This window comes from Myzus persicae, unplaced genomic scaffold, assembly GCF_001856785.1.
Source record: "Myzus persicae strain clone G006 unplaced genomic scaffold, MPER_G0061.0, whole genome shotgun sequence".
Taxonomy (NCBI): domain Eukaryota; kingdom Metazoa; phylum Arthropoda; class Insecta; order Hemiptera; family Aphididae; genus Myzus; species Myzus persicae.
This window is the reverse complement of record NW_019103315.1, coordinates 233,876-255,738: the sequence shown is the minus strand read 5'-3', so window position 1 is coordinate 255,738 and position 21,863 is coordinate 233,876. Positions and strand designations below refer to the sequence as shown.

Sequence of the window (21,863 nt, the reverse complement as noted above, 5' to 3'; positions counted from 1 at the left end):
TATTGTCAGTGGTTGAGAGGAATATGTTAGGATGAGTGGAAAAAATAATAAAATACCTTTCTTACAAGGTCCTCAGCGATTACACGTCTCATATATGTGTGTACAGTAAAATTTACCCTATAACATATTATTAAATGTAATGTACTTATGTACCCTACATACCATACATATATCGAAAGAAAAACGACTGACAAAAGTCAGTTCTAACGGCGATTTTCATATTATTATGTAATGACGACCATATTATTTTGTTTCGTATATTATTCTTCTGATCGCCGCGGGACGGTTTAATAATACATTATTATCGTCGTGTATTATTATTATTTCGAATCGGAAAGGAACTACAATCAGATTTGGAACCGATTCCGATTGTATGGGTTATTAACAGAAAAGCTTGCTTTTACGATTTTGTTCGCTGTTTTTATTTTTGTTCAAAAACTATACCAAACAATTCGAGAAACTACCCGTTCAATAGGTATAATCAATTTCAAATCCACGCGGAGATGTCCGTGTGAAACTTTTTGAACTCGCTCTTATTGCCCGAAAGAAAAATAAGAAGAAAAAGATATAAAAAGCACACATCTTAAATTAAATATTTGTGATGACACGATAATATTACGATGATACATATTTTATATTATTATTCTTAAAAACCGATAGATAGCATATGGATTCATTGATCTATTTAATTGCGATGAACAAAACGACGGGCAATGGGTGTGCAATTGTTCAATCATATTTTATGAGTCCATGCTCAACGGAGATGGATCAAAGATATACACACAATATTATTGTTATTATTAATTATTACACACACGAGTATTTGATACTATTGCTGTCATTTATCGTCGCCCAACACCACGGACATTAAGCTCGACCGGAGACGACAGACACCCTGCAGTACCTAGGCAAGGGTATATACCATGCGAAAAGCAATTGACGAAAGTCACGCGTGTTAGGGGTTGGTGTGACGGAGGGTAGCGTTCGGACCGTCCGTCGCTGATTGCGGTGACGGACGCTCGCGGGCGCGACAACAATAACAATTATTATTAAAGTGCGCGCAGAGGGCGCGTATTATTGCAGTTCCGCTCGACGATGCACGTTTTGTACCCGTCACCAGTGTGGTCGTCGCCGTTGACGGCCAGCAGTGAATATATTATACTGTTGTATACACGGTGTATTGCAATTGCACAAAAACATAGGCTGCGAATTTAAAAAAAAAAAAAAATCGTTTACGCCGTTTAAACCAAAATAATATGTCGTTTACTGCAATACCGCAAACGGTGTAGTAAGCGAGATTGCTACCGGTTTTACAGACAAACATTTTTTGTTGGGATGCAAAAAGACAAATTAACAAAAAAATACTTATAAATAATTGATATAATTGCTTGTTTATATATTCAGTCAACAAACGGACGAGAGTCATACTGTTCGAGTATACAACTCAATTATTAGGTATAACAGAAAACAGGAATAAAACAAATATTGTACACTAAACCAGCTACTATATTACTTACAATATTAAATTGATTGTAACGAGAAAGACTAAAAATAAAATATTGTTTAGAACAAAATAAAGACGACAGAGACTTATTAAATATAATCAAAAACATATTATGTAGGTATTATAAGAAACCATTAGGAGGTTAGCAGAAGAGCTTCAAAATACAATTTTCGTTTTATTATTATATTTGAAAATATTGGTTAAAACGGTTTAGAATCTCTAGAGGACGTTATAAACGCATGTATTTTCTCCGTCTTACAAGTGCGTAATATAGCACATTTTACTCTGGACGGATCACTTTTAGCACCATTAGTTTAAAAGTTAGAATGAATTAACTTCTCATAACATTTAAGGGTAAGGTTATTATTGAGGACCCCAAGTAGGCTTATTTAGATATCATTATTTTGAGATAAGTTATTGCCTTTTCTGAAACTGTACATTTTAAGATGATCATAACTTACTTAAAAATAATAAATAATAATATCAATAAAAAGCTAATTAGGGCCTAATAATCTTACCTTTAAATGTTATAAGAGGCCAATTCACTCTAATTTTTAAACTAAAGGGGCTAAACGTGATCTTCTGAGTGTACATTTGTATATGTTACCATTGTTACCCATTTGTAAGACGGAGACAACATATGCGGGTATTACGTCCTCTTCATTGAGCAATTATTTTAAAACGATTTAAAGACAAAAATTCACTACAATCAATGGAACATAATAATAATTTATGAATACATTTTAATGTATCACTTAGTAGTGATAGTTTAAGGAAATTAAAAATATTATTGTAAGAGCCACTTGGAGGTCTATGGATATGAAATTTAAATTAAACAAAATTAAAAAAAAATTAACGTAAAAAAGTAACAGATTTTACCAAAGTGAAGATGTGCTATTTATTCAGATGAGAAGAATGTATTTTAAGTTGGAACGAACAAGAGAAAAACAGAATTTTTAAGGGAAGAGATTCAATGAATGAACCACAAGTGCGCTTAATAAAGCCCAAATTACCAAATACTCTACACCAGGGATCACCAATTAACATTTTTAAAGGGCCACTTTAGGATTTCAGAAAGTTTTCGGGGGCTATCAAAATGTAATTCATATGTTTATTCAATTAAACTAAAGTTAAAACTAAAAAATTAAATTATAACTATTGAAATGCTCGTTAATTCACCATAAAAAAAAAAAATGTATTTTCGGATAAAGTTCATCCAAAGGTTCCGTCATTTGGTGATCCCTGATCTACCCCGTATAATATATACCATACCAGCTACCTACGTAGGTTAGGTTGAAATGTTTAAAATGTACTAATTATTTATGGCCTCCACAATTCCAGGTTTGCATCTATTTCGTCTATGACATAATATTTTGAGGTTTTTTATTGTTTTCTTGCTCCTCATCTGTTATTCAATTCATACGATATAATAAGCATGACACACTATAATAATATATTTTAAGGATTCAAGACGATTGCTATAGCACGTTCTGCTGTAGTTGGTGTTTGATGGCACGTGTCAATTGTGCGTTATTATCTCGTTGTAGATATCGTAAAAAAAAATTCTCTTCAAATCCACACTAGTTTACAAACTGAAAGTTTCATTTAGAATAATATTCAGTCATAATGCGTGTGTCGTACAAGTTCTAGTTGTAAGTAATTAAGTGGCTTGTGAGTTCTAGTTTTGTTCTCTGATCCTCCATTCGTATATAATATAGCATATAATAAAACTAAAATAAAAACGTTTAAACCGTCATTATTGTACGTCGTGTTATTATTTATTAAAAATCTTCTTTTCTTTATTCTTTAAAAATAAAAATATTTTTGTCCCGTTTAGACTCCAAGTGACTGCAGTACAAAGTATATCGTGGAGATTCATCAGTACAATTACTTAGTGTAATATAATTGGTTATTTGATGTTCACTTTCATATTTTGCAGAATATAATTACTTTTTTGCTGTTGTAAATAACTCGAAAAAGGCTTTCAAAATATTGTACTTAAAATATCATTAGTCGTGAATAATTAATATTGTTGATGACTATTAACAAAAGTGAATTACACGCCCTCCTCCCCAGAGCAGTGCAACTCAATGATGCTTAGAGTAGGTCACATTGGTCAACATCTCAGTAGATATGTAATGTACCACCGCGGTAAATGTGTGGTTGATTGGGCGTAAGTTACATGTAGAATCGTGTAGACTGTAACACTGCAGTAGAAAATAATAAAATCTACTGACATTGTTACAAAAGAATGATGTTCTTGAACGGTTGACACGTTATTTATTGCTAAACAATTTTCACTTAAACTCACGTTTTTTTTTTAATTTTCATATTTTCAACGGTAAAATATATTGAATATTTGTAGATATGCAGTAAATCATTATTACTTATATTGTAAACTTAAAATACTGTACGATAATGTTAAAATAAGTTTGTGGTTTCGATATGAATATTTAATTATAATAAACAATAGCAAATAGATGTGTAGATAAAATAAAAAAACAGAATAATGGAAGGGTGGATTGTAAAAAAGCTGTTCGTACCTAATGTTATTTATTTATAAAACTTAAAATTCATTCTGAAATCAATGATATAGCTTTAAATATTAGATGTGTATCGTACATCGTTTACATTAGCATAATAAGTGATTTTTTTAAAAATAGAAGCCCCGAAAGGTCAAAAATAATTTTAAATCTTGTTTTTAAGCAGTATAATCCAAAAGTATACGTATATAAATAATACTTAAAACATTTTCAAAAAAAAATAAAACTATGTTAATTAGAATATTATGTTCAGCTGAAAAAGGTTAAAAGATGGTTGATGAATGTTGGAATTTCAATATATATATATATATATTTATATATTCCATACCTAAAACAGGGAAATAATAACTTTAAATAAATTATCTAAAATTTAAATAGAAATTATACATTTAATGTTTTTATACTTATTGTAGAGTATAAGGAAGGCGGAGGGTAATAAGTTTTCAAATAATAGTTTTTTCAAGGTTTTTTTTATTGGTCCTCAGAAAAATGTTTATAAGTTTGATACAGCTAAATTGGAAATTCAACTTAGGTTATATTTTAGAAATATTAGTTGTAGGATTTCAAATTTTAAAAATCACAAACATTTTCAAATTAAATTTGTTTTCATGAACCGTAAGTACTTACCAACTGTCAAATAATCAATATTATTATCTATACTAGACAATTATATGAATTGCACATTATAATTATTGAAATGTTCAGGTAGTTGATGACATTTGCAAAGAAAAAATATACCTATGCATTTGTTAAAAAAAAAGAAGCCTTGGAAGAAATTGATTTATTTCCAATGTAGTATTCATTGTTTATTCATCTTCGGTTCATTGTGACACGTTTTAACTTTTACACTTGTAAAAAAAGCGTTTCATGCACTCAAAATGTATAAATGTAATGAAATAATTGTACACACAAAGTTACTGGACCATATTAGATATTGTAAGTACAGTTGTAGTTGTAGTAATGGAATAATAGTAATACAAAAATGTAGGTAGGTACTTAAATATTTAAAAATATCTTATATTTTAATAAAATATTTCTGAAATCCTTTATTCTTACATATGGAGGGAATTATATTTCAAGTTGTTCCATATACCTAAATGAATAAAGTAAATAGGATTTGAAAGTGATTTGGCCTGAGTGGTTTTACGACTTTGTGTTACATGCTGTATTACATTAGTGAGATGTAACGAGGACCTTCGTTGTCATCCATACATACCCATTTGAAGACTTATTTATTTTTTATTGTCGTTTTGGGATTTTGGTCGCTCGTCAGTGATTATTCTTCCATGAAATCTGCTTTAGAGCTTAAATGGGAATTTTCAATTATATTTAAGATAATTTTTAATGGTATCTTGAGGATATTGAGTATTATTTTAGTATATAACATTTGTGTCCAATTATAAAAATTGTTCTACTAAATTGCAAGATCGATTAATCGTCATCTGAAATTGTTAGAAATAGAATGAATGCAATATCACCCGTGAAATAGTTTTTAATTTCATAATATATTACGTGTCCATAAAAAATTCCATACCTATTCATTTTATTAATTTGTTTGAAGGAAATCTGCAAGTTCCATAAATTAAGTAATAAATCAGCCGATCATCAATTTTTTATTTTCAAATAGAGGACGATTGATAGATTCATTTCACTCATGTTTTTTTTTTTTGCAAAAAGAGGGCAAGCAAGTAAGGGCTAAGAATATATTTTTGAATTTGTAATCTTTGATATTGTGGTTTTTATTCGTCGAGTATCCTGAATTTTTTAAGTTTAATAAACTATTAATGTAATATTGTAACATTAGTTATATACTTATACATGTACCTATTTTAATAATATTAGTTCTACTCGTATGAACTATGATAAAATAAAAATGTAAAATTATAGCACACCATAATAATAATAATAATATAGTACTATTAATATAAGTTAGTTGATAGGTATACTTATATTTAAATTAGAATACTATAAAACTACTTTTATTATGATAGTTAATACTTAATATTAGTATCAACAATTTTAGTATAGTAAATCATAATGAAGAATGCTTTAAGTTGAGTAATAATATTATTTTCTGATTTGTATTTAACCATTGTAATATTTTATGCACACATAGTTAAGACTTTAATTAATAAATTCTCAGAACATTATATTACTGTTATAGATCATGAATAAGAAACGTTCAGTTTTATATCATTTTATTCAAAATTAATTTTGATTGAATAATTAATGTTTAATTATGTCTTAGCAAAAAAATTAATTTCATTTTTAATAGTTCTGATTTTCATACCTTGTAAATTTGTAATGATGTTGATAAAAAAATAAATCATTTTTTTGTTTTATGTTTTTCTAGGTTAGGTTTTTTATGCTTTTGGTTTCATTCAAAAAGTTTAAATGTACCTACATTTGACTTCAGCATAAATCTGTATTTACTTCAAATGAATAAAGGTTTAAAAATACACATACGTTAAAAAATCTTAGGCTCCTACTGTACAGACGTACAGTTTACATTGAAATTTAACACAGGACGGAAGCATAACTTCTTATTAATTTGGTAAGTTTTTGTTTATGTGATAAAAGTTTTGAAATAAAGGTTTGCCTTTTTTAGTTCTTTTAAATGTTGTTTTTATATATGTTCATGAAACTAAAAATTAGTTTTATATGACCCATGTTGGTTTGTTTTATGATGAATGTTCAAGGTGATATAATTAATACACGTTAAATAGTCGTATATTATATCATTATACGAGATCATAATGTAAAATTAAACAAAAATAAAAATAGGTGATTAAAATATGATATGTATTATTATTTTAATTTGTATGACTATTTTGAAATTTTGTTTTCGTTTTGAACTTTTGAATCAATGTTCTTCAGTGTTTGGGAAATTACTTACTTTTTACCCAAATTAATTTACATTAAAAATTACCTTTTTAAATTATAATTAAATTCTCAAGTTACTTTTTTCGTTATTTGGTTATAAAATTATAAGAAGTAACAAAGAAGAAAAACGTCATTGCAATTAAAGTTACTTTTATTTTTAAAATTATTACTTGTTTTTAATAGTTATGTTGTTAATACAATAACTAAGTAGGTACTTATCTATAAAAACTCATGAATAATGATAATCAACAATATGAGATTGTATACAATTTTTATTAAAGAACCAAAGAAGATAATAATTGTTCAACATATAATCCTTTATTTTAGATTCTGAAAGGAGCCATGCATGTATCTATAGATTTTACAATGATGGGTTTTTTTGTGACTCTCATCTCCAAGCGAAACAGAATAAATTGTTCAATTTTCATCTTTGAGGATGGCTTCTGATAGAAAATTGGATCATGTTCAAAAGTAATAAATTTTTAGTACTGGTCAAAATAATATTTGAATGCATTTGAAATTTTTTTTTTCATTTAATGCATGTTATAATATTTGTATTTGTGTAAAAAGGTTGAAAAAATTTTACAAATTTCCATATAAGTTGCCGATACACCAATTAAAAATAATAAATACATCACAGTCGCCATTTATTTTTGTAGGTATGAGTTTAAGTTTGAATTTTGATAAGAAGCATTTATTGCATTTATTGTAAGTAATACATACTAGTATTTTAGTATTTTTTGCTCAGCTAATACCAATGTTGCAGCCCAGGCTAAGTATAAATTATACATAAAAAAAAGCTTTAGCGTATTTAATATTTGTATGCATACATAAATATATTCATGAAACTATTCAACTTCAAATATTTTCAATGTAGTTATGAATTTAAAAATATAAAATATCTGAAAATATAAATAATACTACGATTTAAAATAAAATGTTATACCTATAAGTATAGGTACTATTAATTATTTAATTATTTGAATTATTTATTTACGTAATAATTTGTAATAATATCACATTCCTTATTGTAGAAGTTGTATGTATATGCGTACAACTTGGTCGATAATTTTATGTACATAATATTATAATAATATAGTAGAATATACTTTCCAAAAGTGGACTATCCCTTTGTAGTGAATAATACGTTGATAGTGTTTAACTATTCTCAATAACAAACGGTTTTCGTGGACCCATCAGTGGGAATATTAATATATATTTTCATAATACGGTTTACTTCTAAAAACAGTCCCATTAAAAATAATCACTTTTTTTCAAACCGTTTAAAATCCAACAAAAAATAACATTACTTCGGGTAATCATACAGTTATCTTAACGACTTTGTGCATGCCACACGATGCCCATTTGGACCGTTTATTGTTCATTGCCTCTTAGTATTTATAAAGCTATCTCTATACATACAAAATTTGTTAAATTTACCTATAAAAATATAATCTTCCCACAGATTACTGTTATAAATGTTATCATGATAAAATTAAAATAAAGTGTATATTATAAAGTTAGTTAATATTAAAAAACAAATGTGTGTTTGTTTTTATCACTCTCGAGAATGAATTTTTTCTTGGTTCTCTAGAGTATATTAATACCTAGGTATTTTCATTTAACGAGTATATTTAAGAGTACCTAGGTAACACAAGTATCAAGTTTTTTTTCATACTTTAAGATATATTATTATTAGAGATTCGTTTAAAACAATGTTTTTGGTGAAATTTATCGACACGTATGTCATAAATATTCTTTTTTGAGACTCCATAAATAAGGTTTATTAGTGGTAGAGCCATTGTTATAAGTTGTTCTTGACACAATTTTAGCAATATTAAAAATTTACCTAAAGGTTTTCACCTTTATTGATCTCCTGTATGATCGTTTTTTGTATATATATCATTAATGAATAAAGTATATAAAGATGTGTCTACTTATAATGTATTATTAGTCGTTTGTTCATATTTAAAAAAAAATTAAATGACCATTTAGAGCATAGTAAATTATTTTAAAATAAAAATTCCTATGATATATTGAGTTTAAATTGATGTTTTAAATTTAAATTTATTATCTATACCGGTTTAATTTTTATAACAATACAGTATTACTATAACTCATTATTTACTTATGAATAGTAAAATCTATGTGTATAGGTTTTTTATATTTAACTTTATACTATTTTACTATGGTTTCCTTAAAATATTTGAATAATACATCTATGTCATATACTTAGTATTAATATAGGATTATACAGTAAAGAACCCTAATATAAATAGTGCAACTTAGTGTAGTTTAACATCCAAATTAGTATGTGATATTTCCAATTTATTTAGAAAGAGTAGTTTTTGCATTAATCTAATATTTAGAAATTTTTTTGTACTGCAATTTTTTTTTGTTCTCAAACAAACTCTAAACAAATCCAAGTCATTAATACCAATTAATCCTGGAAGTTTGAAGTGGAGAATTATCGTTGCTAATTAATATTTATGGTAAACCTCCTAAAATAGTTTTTAGTCTATTACATAGTATTATAACTGAAAATTTTATATTTGAACTCTCGAGTAAATGACAAACTTTGAAGTTTTAATAATATTATAATCTACGTCATAGGAAAAGGCTTTTGAACATTTGCGTTTAACTATAGATAACTGTACAACATTGTAAAATGATTAATAAATTAGTGGTTAGGTACTGTTAAAAGTAAGCTGTAGACCAGTGGTTTCAAAATGTTTTCCATCACAGCTCATTATTATTAGTTATTTTAAGTTTGGGTACATATTGGATAAACATTATCTACTTTTGAAAATAAGTACTTTAGGATTGAGAAACACATGTTAAATTTAGAAAGCATCTTTCAGATTTCTAAGACATGTATTTGAATGTATTGATGGAGTGATTTTACTTATTTTTTGATTTTTCAGAAAAATAAACGAACATTTTTATGCAAGTGTTGCTGGCATACGTACTATACAACAATAGTGATGAAATACACACATTTTACTTAATAATAAATAATTTAATTTAATTTATATTATTATTATTTTATTAAATTTTCACACATCTCGTTTTATAAGATATGGTTATGTTTTAACTTTTGAAGATGAACTTACTTTTTACTTGCAAGGAAACATTTACTATATAATCGTACTTATCACTTTTATTGATCGTTTAGGTCATAACTCATCACTTGTAGCAATATATTTTTATTATTTTGCAATAGTTATTAAAAATGTTTTTCAAAATGAAATGTTATACAATTGCAATGTATATTTACAATACGGTATACAGAAAACGGGTTCTTTGAAATATTGAATGTCATTGGCATTTTTTTATTTTTGGTAAAAGAACATCGAACGTGCACAACGATGGGTATAAACGTCCGCAAACACCACATGACGTAATTTATGTAAATTCTATACTAATGTTAAAAAAAAGTAGAAAAAAGAGATTGAATATAAATTTGCTATAAATATAATATTACAGAGTACGAAGGGAAGGACGTATATGTGAAAACGTTTCTTTCTGTAATGTGTGTATATATATATATTTATACTATATATTACATATATGTATTCAAAAACCATAATTTGCATGAACTTTGTTTACTGGTAAAAAACTCACATTGCTCTATATCCATAACGGAACATTAAATCAGTGATTTAATTTTTAATATTTTTTTTACACGAGAGCGAAAAAAAAAATATTTTTTGTTATATTGTTTATTGTGGTTGATCTAAAATAACAAAATTATTTATGGGCAATCATTATTTCAAACTGAAAAAAGCTTATAAAAAATAATAACAATTCAAATCTAAAATAATACTTTACCAGTAAAGACCTAATATAGTTTTTATTTTATTTTAAGTATCTAGACATTTACACATTGATTAGCTATTAAACATAATAATTACTTTATTTTAGAAATAGTCCTTACAGTAGTAGCAACGTCGCACATTATTTTTAAGAAGTTTGATTTTGAAAATTTAAAAGGAGTATAATTTAAGAATTTCGAATAATATATTAAAATACTAATTGAAATGTTCAGAGTAACTTATTAGTGTCCCCACATCAGTTCTGTTTATTGTTGTTGAGTTATTATGAAATTATCAATGAATGGTTTCTCGCGGGAAAGAACCGGGAAGGCTTGCAGTTATTGATTGCAAAAACATATTCTGACAAAAATAAAAGATAACTTTAACTGCCCAATATCGATTTTATTGTTTTGGTATCACATTTGCGAAAAAGTTATTCAAGTTTAAAAAACATATAAAAATAATGGATTTAAAAAAAAAAACTTTTTTTTGTATTAGCAATATTGAAAAAAATAAAAGCGATATTACAAGGCCATAATTCTTTTTATTTTTATAGTGAAAATTTGGGTTTTTAACAAACCCAATGGTTAAGTTTGTTCTTGACTAAGGTAAATAATTTTCAACAAGCTATATATTTTATTAAAGTGACAAAGTGATGTCTTCATAAGCAATGAATACAATTGATATTGTATGGGATTCAATAACAATCNCGTACTTACATAGTAAACACGTATATGTTGTTAATAACGCAATAATAGAACCTATACTTTTTTTCATTCTGATAAAACGTATGTCGCATAATACTCAGCCACTAAGGCGTATAAAAATATATAATAATAGTGATCCACGGTAACACGTACGTTCGATTCACTTTATATTTTTACCTATTTTTTTCTTTCTCATCCGTCTTTTGTTTATTTCTCGTAGTAAAAATTATTTCTTAATAAATTATTGTCGTTTCGATGAAAAGTGTTTGGTACTCTTATGGTAATATTAGTCACGAGCCTGTTTCATAATAACATTTTTAATGAATCCTAAAATCTATTCAGGGTGATTTGCCAAGCATGCTCATTATACATTTTTACTGTGGTATTGAAAATTCTGATTTTTAAAATTTTTCTTTGATATCTATTTAAATATCATGTTTTCAAATTCTTAAGATTTTATGTAGCTATTTCATACTTAAGCAGGGTCATGTATTGGTACGAACTTATGTTATTCAAATCAGAACCTTTGTCTTACTATACATTTTTTAGAGTATAATTCGTATGATTATTTTAATGTAGGTGCAGAGTTCAACATTTGGACGATTAGTTTCTCAGAAGTTATTAAAATGTTTATGCCAATGATAATAGTCCTTAAAAAATTTTACTGCTATTGACTTTGATGTGGTTCATCGAAATACTGCGGAATAGTATTCATTTAAATCAACACAAGTCAAATTCTAAGAATATTTTGTTCAGTATTATATAAATATTTATAATTAAAAATTATAAGATAAATACACAGGAAAAATATGGAGTTTTATGAAAATCAGTTAATATGTAATTTGATCGCTATTTACGTTGCATCAACTTCAAAACTTTTTTAAACATTATAAATTATAAATTACGATGCATTTGTGCGTTGTTCACCAAACAGATGGTCAATATTATACTTATATTGCTGTGTAATACATAATGTTTTCATCGTCTTGAATATTAAATATTAATATCACGAAAAACTCGTGATATAATTATACTATTTTAGAATATTGTTGGTATCTCCTTTTGGCTTTTGTTAAAATATGTTTTCCATGCATAAACCTAATTAAACAATAATATTATTATTACAGTTGCGACGTTGCTATTATTTAAATTGTTTCATTGTCAGCTTTACTATTAGTAATTGTCATTCACTTCAAACGTTGTTTGTCTGTGGTTATTAATTTTAACGTAATATTAGAAGTGGGTTCCTCCCGTTTGCATTTCAATATATAAATTATTTCTACCCAAGTACAATTATTAAGGTTGACTATAACTATCAACACGTCATGTTCTGGTTTCTGTGTAGTAGGTACTTATCTTCGTCCTACACAACATATCTATTTTTTGTGAACTACTGGTAAAAAACTCACATTGCTCTATATCCATAACGGAACATTAAATCAGCGATTTAATTTTTAATATTTTTTTTACACGACAGCTAAAAAAAAATATTTTTTGTTATATTGTTTATTGTGGTTGATCTAAGATAACAAAATTATTTATGGGCAATCATTATTTCAAACTGAAAAAAGCTTATAAAAAATAATAACAATTCAAATCTAAAATAATAATTTACCAGTAAAGACCTAATATAGTTTTTATTTTATTTTAAGTATCTAGACATTAACACATCGATTAGCTATTAAACATAATAATTACTTTATTTTAGAAATAGTCCTTACCGTAGTAGAAACGTCGTACATTATTTTTAAGAAGTTTGATTTTGAAAATTTCAAAGGAATATAATTTAAGAATTTCGAATAATATATTAAAGTACTAATTGAAATGTTCAAAGTAACTTATTAGTGTCCCCACATCAGTTCTGTTTATTGTTGTTGAGTAATTATGAAATTATCAATGAATGGTTTCGCGCGGGAAAGAACCGGGAAGGCTTGCAGTTATTGATTGCAAAAACATATTCTCACAAAAATAAAAGATAACTTTAACTGCCCAATATCGATTTTATTGTTTTGGAATCACATTTGCGAAAAAGTTATTCAAGTTTAAAAAACATATACAAATAATGGATTTTAAAACAAAAACTTCTTTTTGTATCAGCAATATTAAAAAAAAAAAAGCGATATTACAAGGCCATAATTCTTTTTATTTTTATAGTGAAAATTTGGGTTTTTAACAAACCCAATGGTTAAGTTTGTTCTTGACTAAGGTAAATAATTTTTCAACAAGCTATATATTTTATTAAAGTGACAAAGTGATGTCTTCATAAGCAATGAATACAATTGATATTGTATGGGATTCAATAACAATCATTGAGTTTTAAACTCAAGAAAACGCTCCACAGCTAAACGGACATTTGTTGTATCCGTCTTATAGACACCGTGCATGTGACGGCGCACAGCGCTGTGTAGTGGACAATGCATGCATTCGTTAGGGGTACCATTATAATAGGAATACCATAATTTAATTCTTTACGATCTGTAACCTTATATGACAAATTTTTAAGTAACATTTTAACCAAACATGTTTAAATATTCATGTAAGTAACAAAATAATGAAAATAAAATAAACATTGAACTTAATATACTAAAAAACTTAATATTCATGTATAAAATAAGATAAATAGATAGGTCCAAACCTACCAACATTTAAAACAAAACAAAATAATTATAACAAGGAACATTTTAATTTCTTTATAAGATGATATAGGTTCGTAGTTCTTGAACACATAATAGTTTAACAATAAATTTTTAAATATAAGTTTATAATAATAATTATATAAAAGGAACATATTTATTTCTTTATGAGATAAAAAAAGGTTCTTTTTGAACACATTAAATAGTTTAACAATAGGTTCATTAACTGTTCTGCATTTAGAATAAAATTAAATTGAGTATATAATATAATAGACTGTTGGTAACTTATTTTTTACAGTTATCACAGATATAGTTTTTCCAGTTTTCAACATTACCACATAATTCATGCAACCAATTTTCACAAGTTGTGCATTTGATCCATATTTCTCTATTTGTGTTTGTTGTGTATAACTCACTACAATATAAGCACTGCACATCAACATCATTTTTGGAACATGTGGCATGTTTTTTCAAAGTTTTTTTAGTATGGCAAACAGTTTTATTTTCAAAAAGACTTCTTTTGACCGGTTTAAGACATTGTGAATTTTCCAGCTCATTTTTATAAGGGCTGGCTGTTATTATTGCAGTTTTTCCTCTTCTACTGTTACTTGACCTAGAACTTCTAGCAGGAATTTTTGGAATAGGTTGAATCATTTCTGGAGATACATTAAAAGTATTGGTATTTATAATGGTAATATTATCTTGTGACACATCAATATTTACAGAATCATTCAATGGAATATTATATGATGTACTAGTTTCTGGTGCAATATTATAATTAGGTGTTACCATTTCAATTTGATGTGCAGCTACAACATGTCCTGTTGGTTCTAGAATTTGATTTGTTGTTTCAGCGGCTGAAAAATCTGCTGCAGTAAATACTTCTGGGTCATACAGAAAAATATCAGTTTTTTTTAAACCAGAACATTCATTTCTAATATTAGCTGCTTTCATGTATGCTTCTCTAAATATTTTTGATATTTGGTGAAGTCCAACAACACGTAAATCCTGATCGACTTGGGTAGAAAAACGTGAATTGACCCTCCAGTGGCGCCATCCCTCAGCATGCATGTGACGGCAGGACCAAATTTAGTATCCACCTCTTTCATCTCGAGCACGGCATATGGTGTGTCCAGATTGAGATCGCCGATTGATGAATTCACTGTATTCGCTTGATTTTTTAAGGTTTGCAAGAACGCCATAATATACTACGAAAATAATAATAGTTAGATAAAAATAAATTGTCTACACACTTGCAAATGCACGAGCTATTATACTGAAACAGATATTTATTTCAAAAATAAAATATAATTATTAGCGTAAAAATTAAAGTAACTCACTTTGGACGTAATATTATTATGATAATAATAATAGTCAAAACGTCGACGATGGTCGGTAATGTGATGGACGGTGGTGGTGGTGGTGGTGGTGGTGGTGGTAGTACGTCGAGTATGAATTCGTAACTAAATAAATAAAATATTGTCTATAGACACCGTGCATGTGACGGCGCACAGAGCTGTGTAGTGGACAATGCATGCATTCGTTAGGGGTACCATTATAATAATAATATGTGACTATATGAGCTCTTTTGATCTTTAGTACCACATGATCCAATTTTGTCTTTGTGTTAGGTACTAAAATACTAGAAAAAATTACTTCGATGATTAATTTCCGTTATGTGTGACAAATTATGATGATTATCATTTTCACTTATCAGAAATAACATTCATTATAAAAACAAAATATTAATCATAGATAATAGAAAAATTATTTGGCATTTTCATGTCGTATTATTACGTAATAAATAATAATACACACTATATGGTTAGGTATTTTTTTTTTTTATTCAAAATGTTTAATAAAGATATAGTAATACAATGTGGGTTTCAAACGATTCATTCTAACTATACTTTAACCAATAATNATTGAAAATAATATTTCAAAACTTCCAAAAATATTTGATTTTTTTTCAAAAAAAGAAATAAAAGGTAAGTGTTTTTAGCAACTGTCGGTTAGGTATTAGTTTTATGTTTTATAATCTAGCTCTCGTAGTTATATTTAATACATTTTTAAAATGATTAATATTAATTTAGTTAAAATTACATTAATACAATAACTTCATTATACACTTCGTTGGTTTAAAAAAATTTTTCAAAGTGTATTAAAATTAACCACCAACCCTCCTAAAACCCTATTAGACATGAGTAAATTTATAAAAGAAAAACAATTCGTTACAATTTTTCCTTATGTTGATGTAGCTTTAAGAATGTTGCTTTGTAATTTGGCCTCCAACTATTCAACCGAAAGGTCTTTTTCTACACTCCGCAGAATAAAAAATTATTTAAAAAGTAATGATTTTATATATTATATGGAATTTGATAGTATGTTATATATTTTATATAGGTATTATAATGTATTTAATAATATGTTGTATATTTTATGTTTATTTTGTATTTTATTAGTATATTACTTATATTCTGTTATTTTTTACATTTTTAAATATATTAATAATATTTACCAGGCCACTGCATTTGCTTAGTTTTTTTTCTTATAATTTTACTTAAATACTAAACACAGACACCACAAATACCTAAAATTAGTATTATTAGTAATACTTACCAACTAGTTTTAAATTTAATTATTAGCAAAGTGGGCGGGGAGGGGGGGGCGCTAAAATTTTGTTGCCCACGGGCGCCAAATTCTTAAATACGGCCCTGAAAATACCACATACAAATGCAGATAATGTTCTTACCATCAAGTTTCATTATTGGTCGATTCACTCTTATTTTTTAAGCTAAAGAACCTGACCGTGATCTGTTGAACATGAATTTGGTATGTTACACACATCATGTAAGACGGAGACAAAAAATATATGTGTAGTCCTCTTGAATGTAAAATGTACCTATTAATCATGACTGAACTTGTGTGTACTTGCAAAATGTATTATACTAATGTACTTAAATTACGCGTTATTAGTTTGTGTTATTGAATTTCAATGATATATTGATAATTTTAGAGCTATTGACTTTGATGTGGTTCATCGAAATACTGTGGAATAGTATTCATTTAAATCAACACAAGTCAAATTCTAAGAATATTTTGTTCAGTATTATATAAATATTTATAATTAAAAATTATAAGATAAATACACAGGAAAAATATGGAGATTTATGAAAATCAGTTAATATGTAATTTAATCGTTATTTGCGTTGCATCAACTTCAAAACTTTTTTAAACATTATAAATTATAAATTACGATGCATTTATGCGTTGTTCACCCAACAGATGGTCAATAGTATACTTATATTGCTGTGTAATACGTAATGTTTTCATCGTCTTGAATATAAAATATTAATATCACGAAAAACTCGTGATATAATTATACTATTTTAGAATATTGTATCTCCTTTTGGCTTTTGTTAAAATATGTTTTCCATGCATAAACCTAATTAAACAATAATATTATTATTACAGTTGCGACGTTACTATTATTTAAATTGTTTCATTGTCAGCTTTACTATTAGTAATTGTCATTCACTTCAAACGTTGTTTGTCTGTGGTTATTAATTTTAACGTAATATTAGAAGTGGGTTCCTCCCGTTTTCATTTCAATGTATAAATTATTTCTACCCAAGTGCAATTATTAAGGTTGACTATAACTATCAACACGTCATGTTCTGGTTTCTGTGTAGTAGGTACTTATCTTCGTCCTACACAACATATCAATTTTTTGTGAACTCGGTAAGAATTTTAGAGTACTCTGTTTGTACTTTTCTTACAAACTTCATTTATATTTTCGGTTGCTTTGTCGATGATGAGTTGAAAATGAAAAAAAAAAAATTATCCTGAAAGTGTCTTGCGGAAGACACCGGCTGATTATTGCTTTTTTTCGGCGTCAGACGAATACTTAATGTGTAATTTCACCAAGAACAATTTAGAAAATTAAACAAAACGCAATAAAAAGGTATTAATGTAAGTCGGTCGAACCTTTTGTTCTATAATTATTCCGGCAACTTACTAATGGTTTTTTTTAACGCCGCTATTAAAATATGACAAAGGAGTTTCGCCCGTGTCGTCACCGCCCGAACTTTAATAATTTCTGAGTCACAACACCGACACCCGGGCCCGTGTCTAAACGAACCGACCAAAACTAATCTACGGAAATTCCCTTGTTTTAGGAACGACTCTGGCTGCCCGGGATTTACATAACGTTTCCCATTAGTTTTGAAAGCGGTGCTGATCGCGAAATGGGCCCAAAATATTGCGGACAACAACGTTCCCATCTAACCCGAGGGGAACTATCGTGGAATCACGTAGGTATTATGTTTGTAGCCGACATGCCGAAATCATAGGTGCGGTATGCACTCTCCGCTTTCGAAAATACGGTACCACGTACTTACATAGTAAACACGTATATGTTGTTAATAACGCAATAATAGAACCTATACTTTTTTTCATTCTGATAAAACGTATGTCGCATAATACTCAGCCACTAAGGCGTATAAAAATATATAATAATAGTGATCCACGGTAACACGTACGTTCGATTCACTTTATATTTTTACCTATTTTTTTCTTTCTCATCCGTCTTTTGTTTATTTCTCGTAGTAAAAATTATTTCTTAATAAATTATTGTCGTTTCGATGAAAAGTGTTTGGTACTCTTATGGTAATATTAGTCACGAGCCTGTTTCATAATAACATTTTTAATGAATCCTAAAATCTATTCAGGGTGATTTGCCAAGCATGCTCATTATACATTTTTACTGTGGTATTGAAAATTCTGATTTTTAAAATTTTTCTTTGATATCTATTTAAATATCATGTTTTCAAATTCTTAAGATTTTATGTAGCTATTTCATACTTAAGCAGGGTCATGTATTGGTACGAACTTATGTTATTCAAATCAGAACCTTTGTCTTACTATACATTTTTTAGAGTATAATTCGTATGATTATTTTAATGTAGGTGCAGAGTTCAACATTTGGACGATTAGTTTCTCAGAAGTTATTAAAATGTTTATGCCAATGATAATAGTCCTTAAAAATAGTTTTACAAAAATATAAAAAAATGCGTTTTGATCAAGTATTTACTACTATATTTGAACCATTTTACAATTAATAAATATGTATACATTTTAATATTAATTAATATAAGTCTCAAATCATATTTATAGCTTTAATATCTTCCGAATTTATTATCATGGATCCATTATCCTAAATAGACAAAGTTAAATAAATCAAAAACTACCCGTTCAATAATGTTTAAAGTTTGAACACGTAAAAAAAAATACAAGTGGTCAGTATCTCTTTTATACTGTTAAGTAATAAAATAATGACACATTTGCTACGAAACCATTTGGCTTGGGGACGAACCATTAAGTCTACTGCCAAATTTTAACACCAAGATAGATGATAACTGTGTCTAGCCAGTAGCTGCGTTTCTTTCATTTTTTTTTTAACACAGTTACGTCTGCTATTAGGTATTTGAGTAGTAGGCATGTAATTAAAACATAATAATATTATAAACTAGGTACCTATACAACAATAACATTCTTAGAAATTATCATTATTTTGTTTTTACAATGGCATTGAAAAAATAAAGCTCCTTATATTGAGTAGATAATGTTACGTCTACTTTTTCATGTAAGACTTAAGGAGACACTTAACTGTATGAGCCTGTGTCTCACAGTTTTAATAGTATATAGGGAGAAGACAATTTCTTATGGCACCTATTCAATCAATTATTTTTATTTAGCAGGCAATTAACAAAAACTAAGGCTTTTATTGGCAGTCTACCTGTCAGAGAGATATTATGAGAATAAGAAATCTATTACATCGTAGTTAGTATATAAATACTAATGACTATAGTCTTATAAATTAGTACGATTATGGCCACGGACAGAACGCTAGTCGCTATCGCATAATATATATACTTATAGCTGTCACACAGAAATGTGATTCCATATATTTACATCATAATTTATACAAGAGAGCTTATTTTCAAATTATTTATTTCTCATCAAGTCTGTCGAACAATATAATGGCCGTCAGTCGGGTTTGCGATTTATTATTTTACTTATATGCATTATTGTTGAACGTGTGTTAAGTAATTTAAATACATTCATTTCAATTTTGCCGTGGAAGTTTATTTCAATCGTCTAATATTATTCGAACATTTCATCATCTTTGGGTCAATTGTTGATCAAACGGGCGAGCAACGCAAATTTTTTTTTCAAGATATTGTCTAGTATCTAGAATAAAATATAAATCAATAGTACGGTTATTTGTTTTTTCTCGTAAACTAGTATAGGTGCACAGAAATGTAATATGTAATACAAAATGTGTTTGGTTTACGGGCGAATACAAAACATTTAAGTGATTTTTATTTTTTACCAAAGGAATTATTTTTAACGTATACTTTAACTCAAGAGATTTGGAATGAAATTAACATAAATAATAAATATGCTAAGCGATAATGTTCTTTATTCTTTTTAAATAATCGAGGCTTATAAATATTTGTTCATTATACATCTATAGTACTTTTATGACGACAATTTATATATAATCTGCCTGGAAGACTAATTAAATAGCTATTTATAAATGTGGTTTTCGGATACAACATAATTTTTTTTTTATTATTTAACTAATTGTACTTGACATTGCTTTTAATAATAATTATATTACAAAAATCAAGGAACATATTTCAATTTATAATTTAAAAGTATTTCTTTATTTTATTAAAATAAATAATAATTAATATCATTTTGATTTGCAAATTGCAATTTAAATGGTTTGCAATACATTTTTAATTAATTATTTATAATGAATATCTTGTTACAGATTACTAGTTATCGCTGAAAAAACTTATGTGGAGGCATTCATGAACATTGAATTTATTAATATTTTGTAACAAGGCTTATATAATAACTTTTCAGACTTAATTTCCATCTGAATGACTGTATTTATAATTAAAATTCAATTTAAGTACTAATGTAGTAATGTTCAAACGTGTATACCATGTGATGCGATTAAAATTACTCGGAAAACTATATCCGATAACTAATCGTCACGGACTGTCAACAACACCCGGGACAAAAATACGCGTCATTTAATAGGTACGTTCTATTCGCTGAGTATCGTTGTAAAGTGATAAACAGTCAAACTAGTATAACAACATAATATTTTTGTGCGGAAATTAAAAGTCTCATTGTGAATAATTGTGCGGCACAGCTTTGTTATTTAATGACATTTCCAAAAGGCAAATAATAATGCTTTTTTACAACCTATGTATAATATCATTAATTTTAAATTTAAATTTGATCGATCAACGTAATAACCATAGTAAATTAAATTTGATTTTGAATCGATTTCTTTCTTAAACTCGTCCTTTTAGTTGGCACTACAGTCTTAAATCAAATATTTAATGAAAGAAAAAAAATCAAGTGTGATACTTTACTTATCCAAATCTATAAGCATATTGTAAGTATACACAACGATCGTGGCAACTAAAGTGATTTTTGTTTTGTATAGTAGGCACCTTACGTGATTGTAGCAGTGGAATAATTCAAATATTACGCATTTTGTAAAGTACCTAGTAAAATATATCATTATCCAACACTATAGACTATTATTCCACTTGAAAAGCATATAACAAATACATTGGTTTTAATATGAATGAAAGTATTATAAAAACTTAAACGGTCTCAAAAAGAGTGCTTTAAAATTCTTCACAAAGCTAAGTGCTTAGCCCATTCAGAGCCTTAAAGGTTTTATAATT

General features: G+C 27.3%; 1 protein-coding gene and 1 long non-coding RNA gene across 4 annotated transcripts in view; one reads left to right on the top strand and one right to left on the bottom strand.

The window, feature by feature from the left end:
* Positions 1–21,863, bottom strand: part of LOC111034234 — a 289,529-nt gene that overhangs the window by 58,814 nt on the left and 208,852 nt on the right. The window lies entirely within an intron of this gene.
* Positions 6,403–9,912, top strand: LOC111034236. Its single transcript, XR_002604505.1, has 3 exons — positions 6,403–6,601; positions 7,258–7,401; positions 9,855–9,912. It is a non-coding gene; the product is annotated as an uncharacterized LOC111034236 (long non-coding RNA).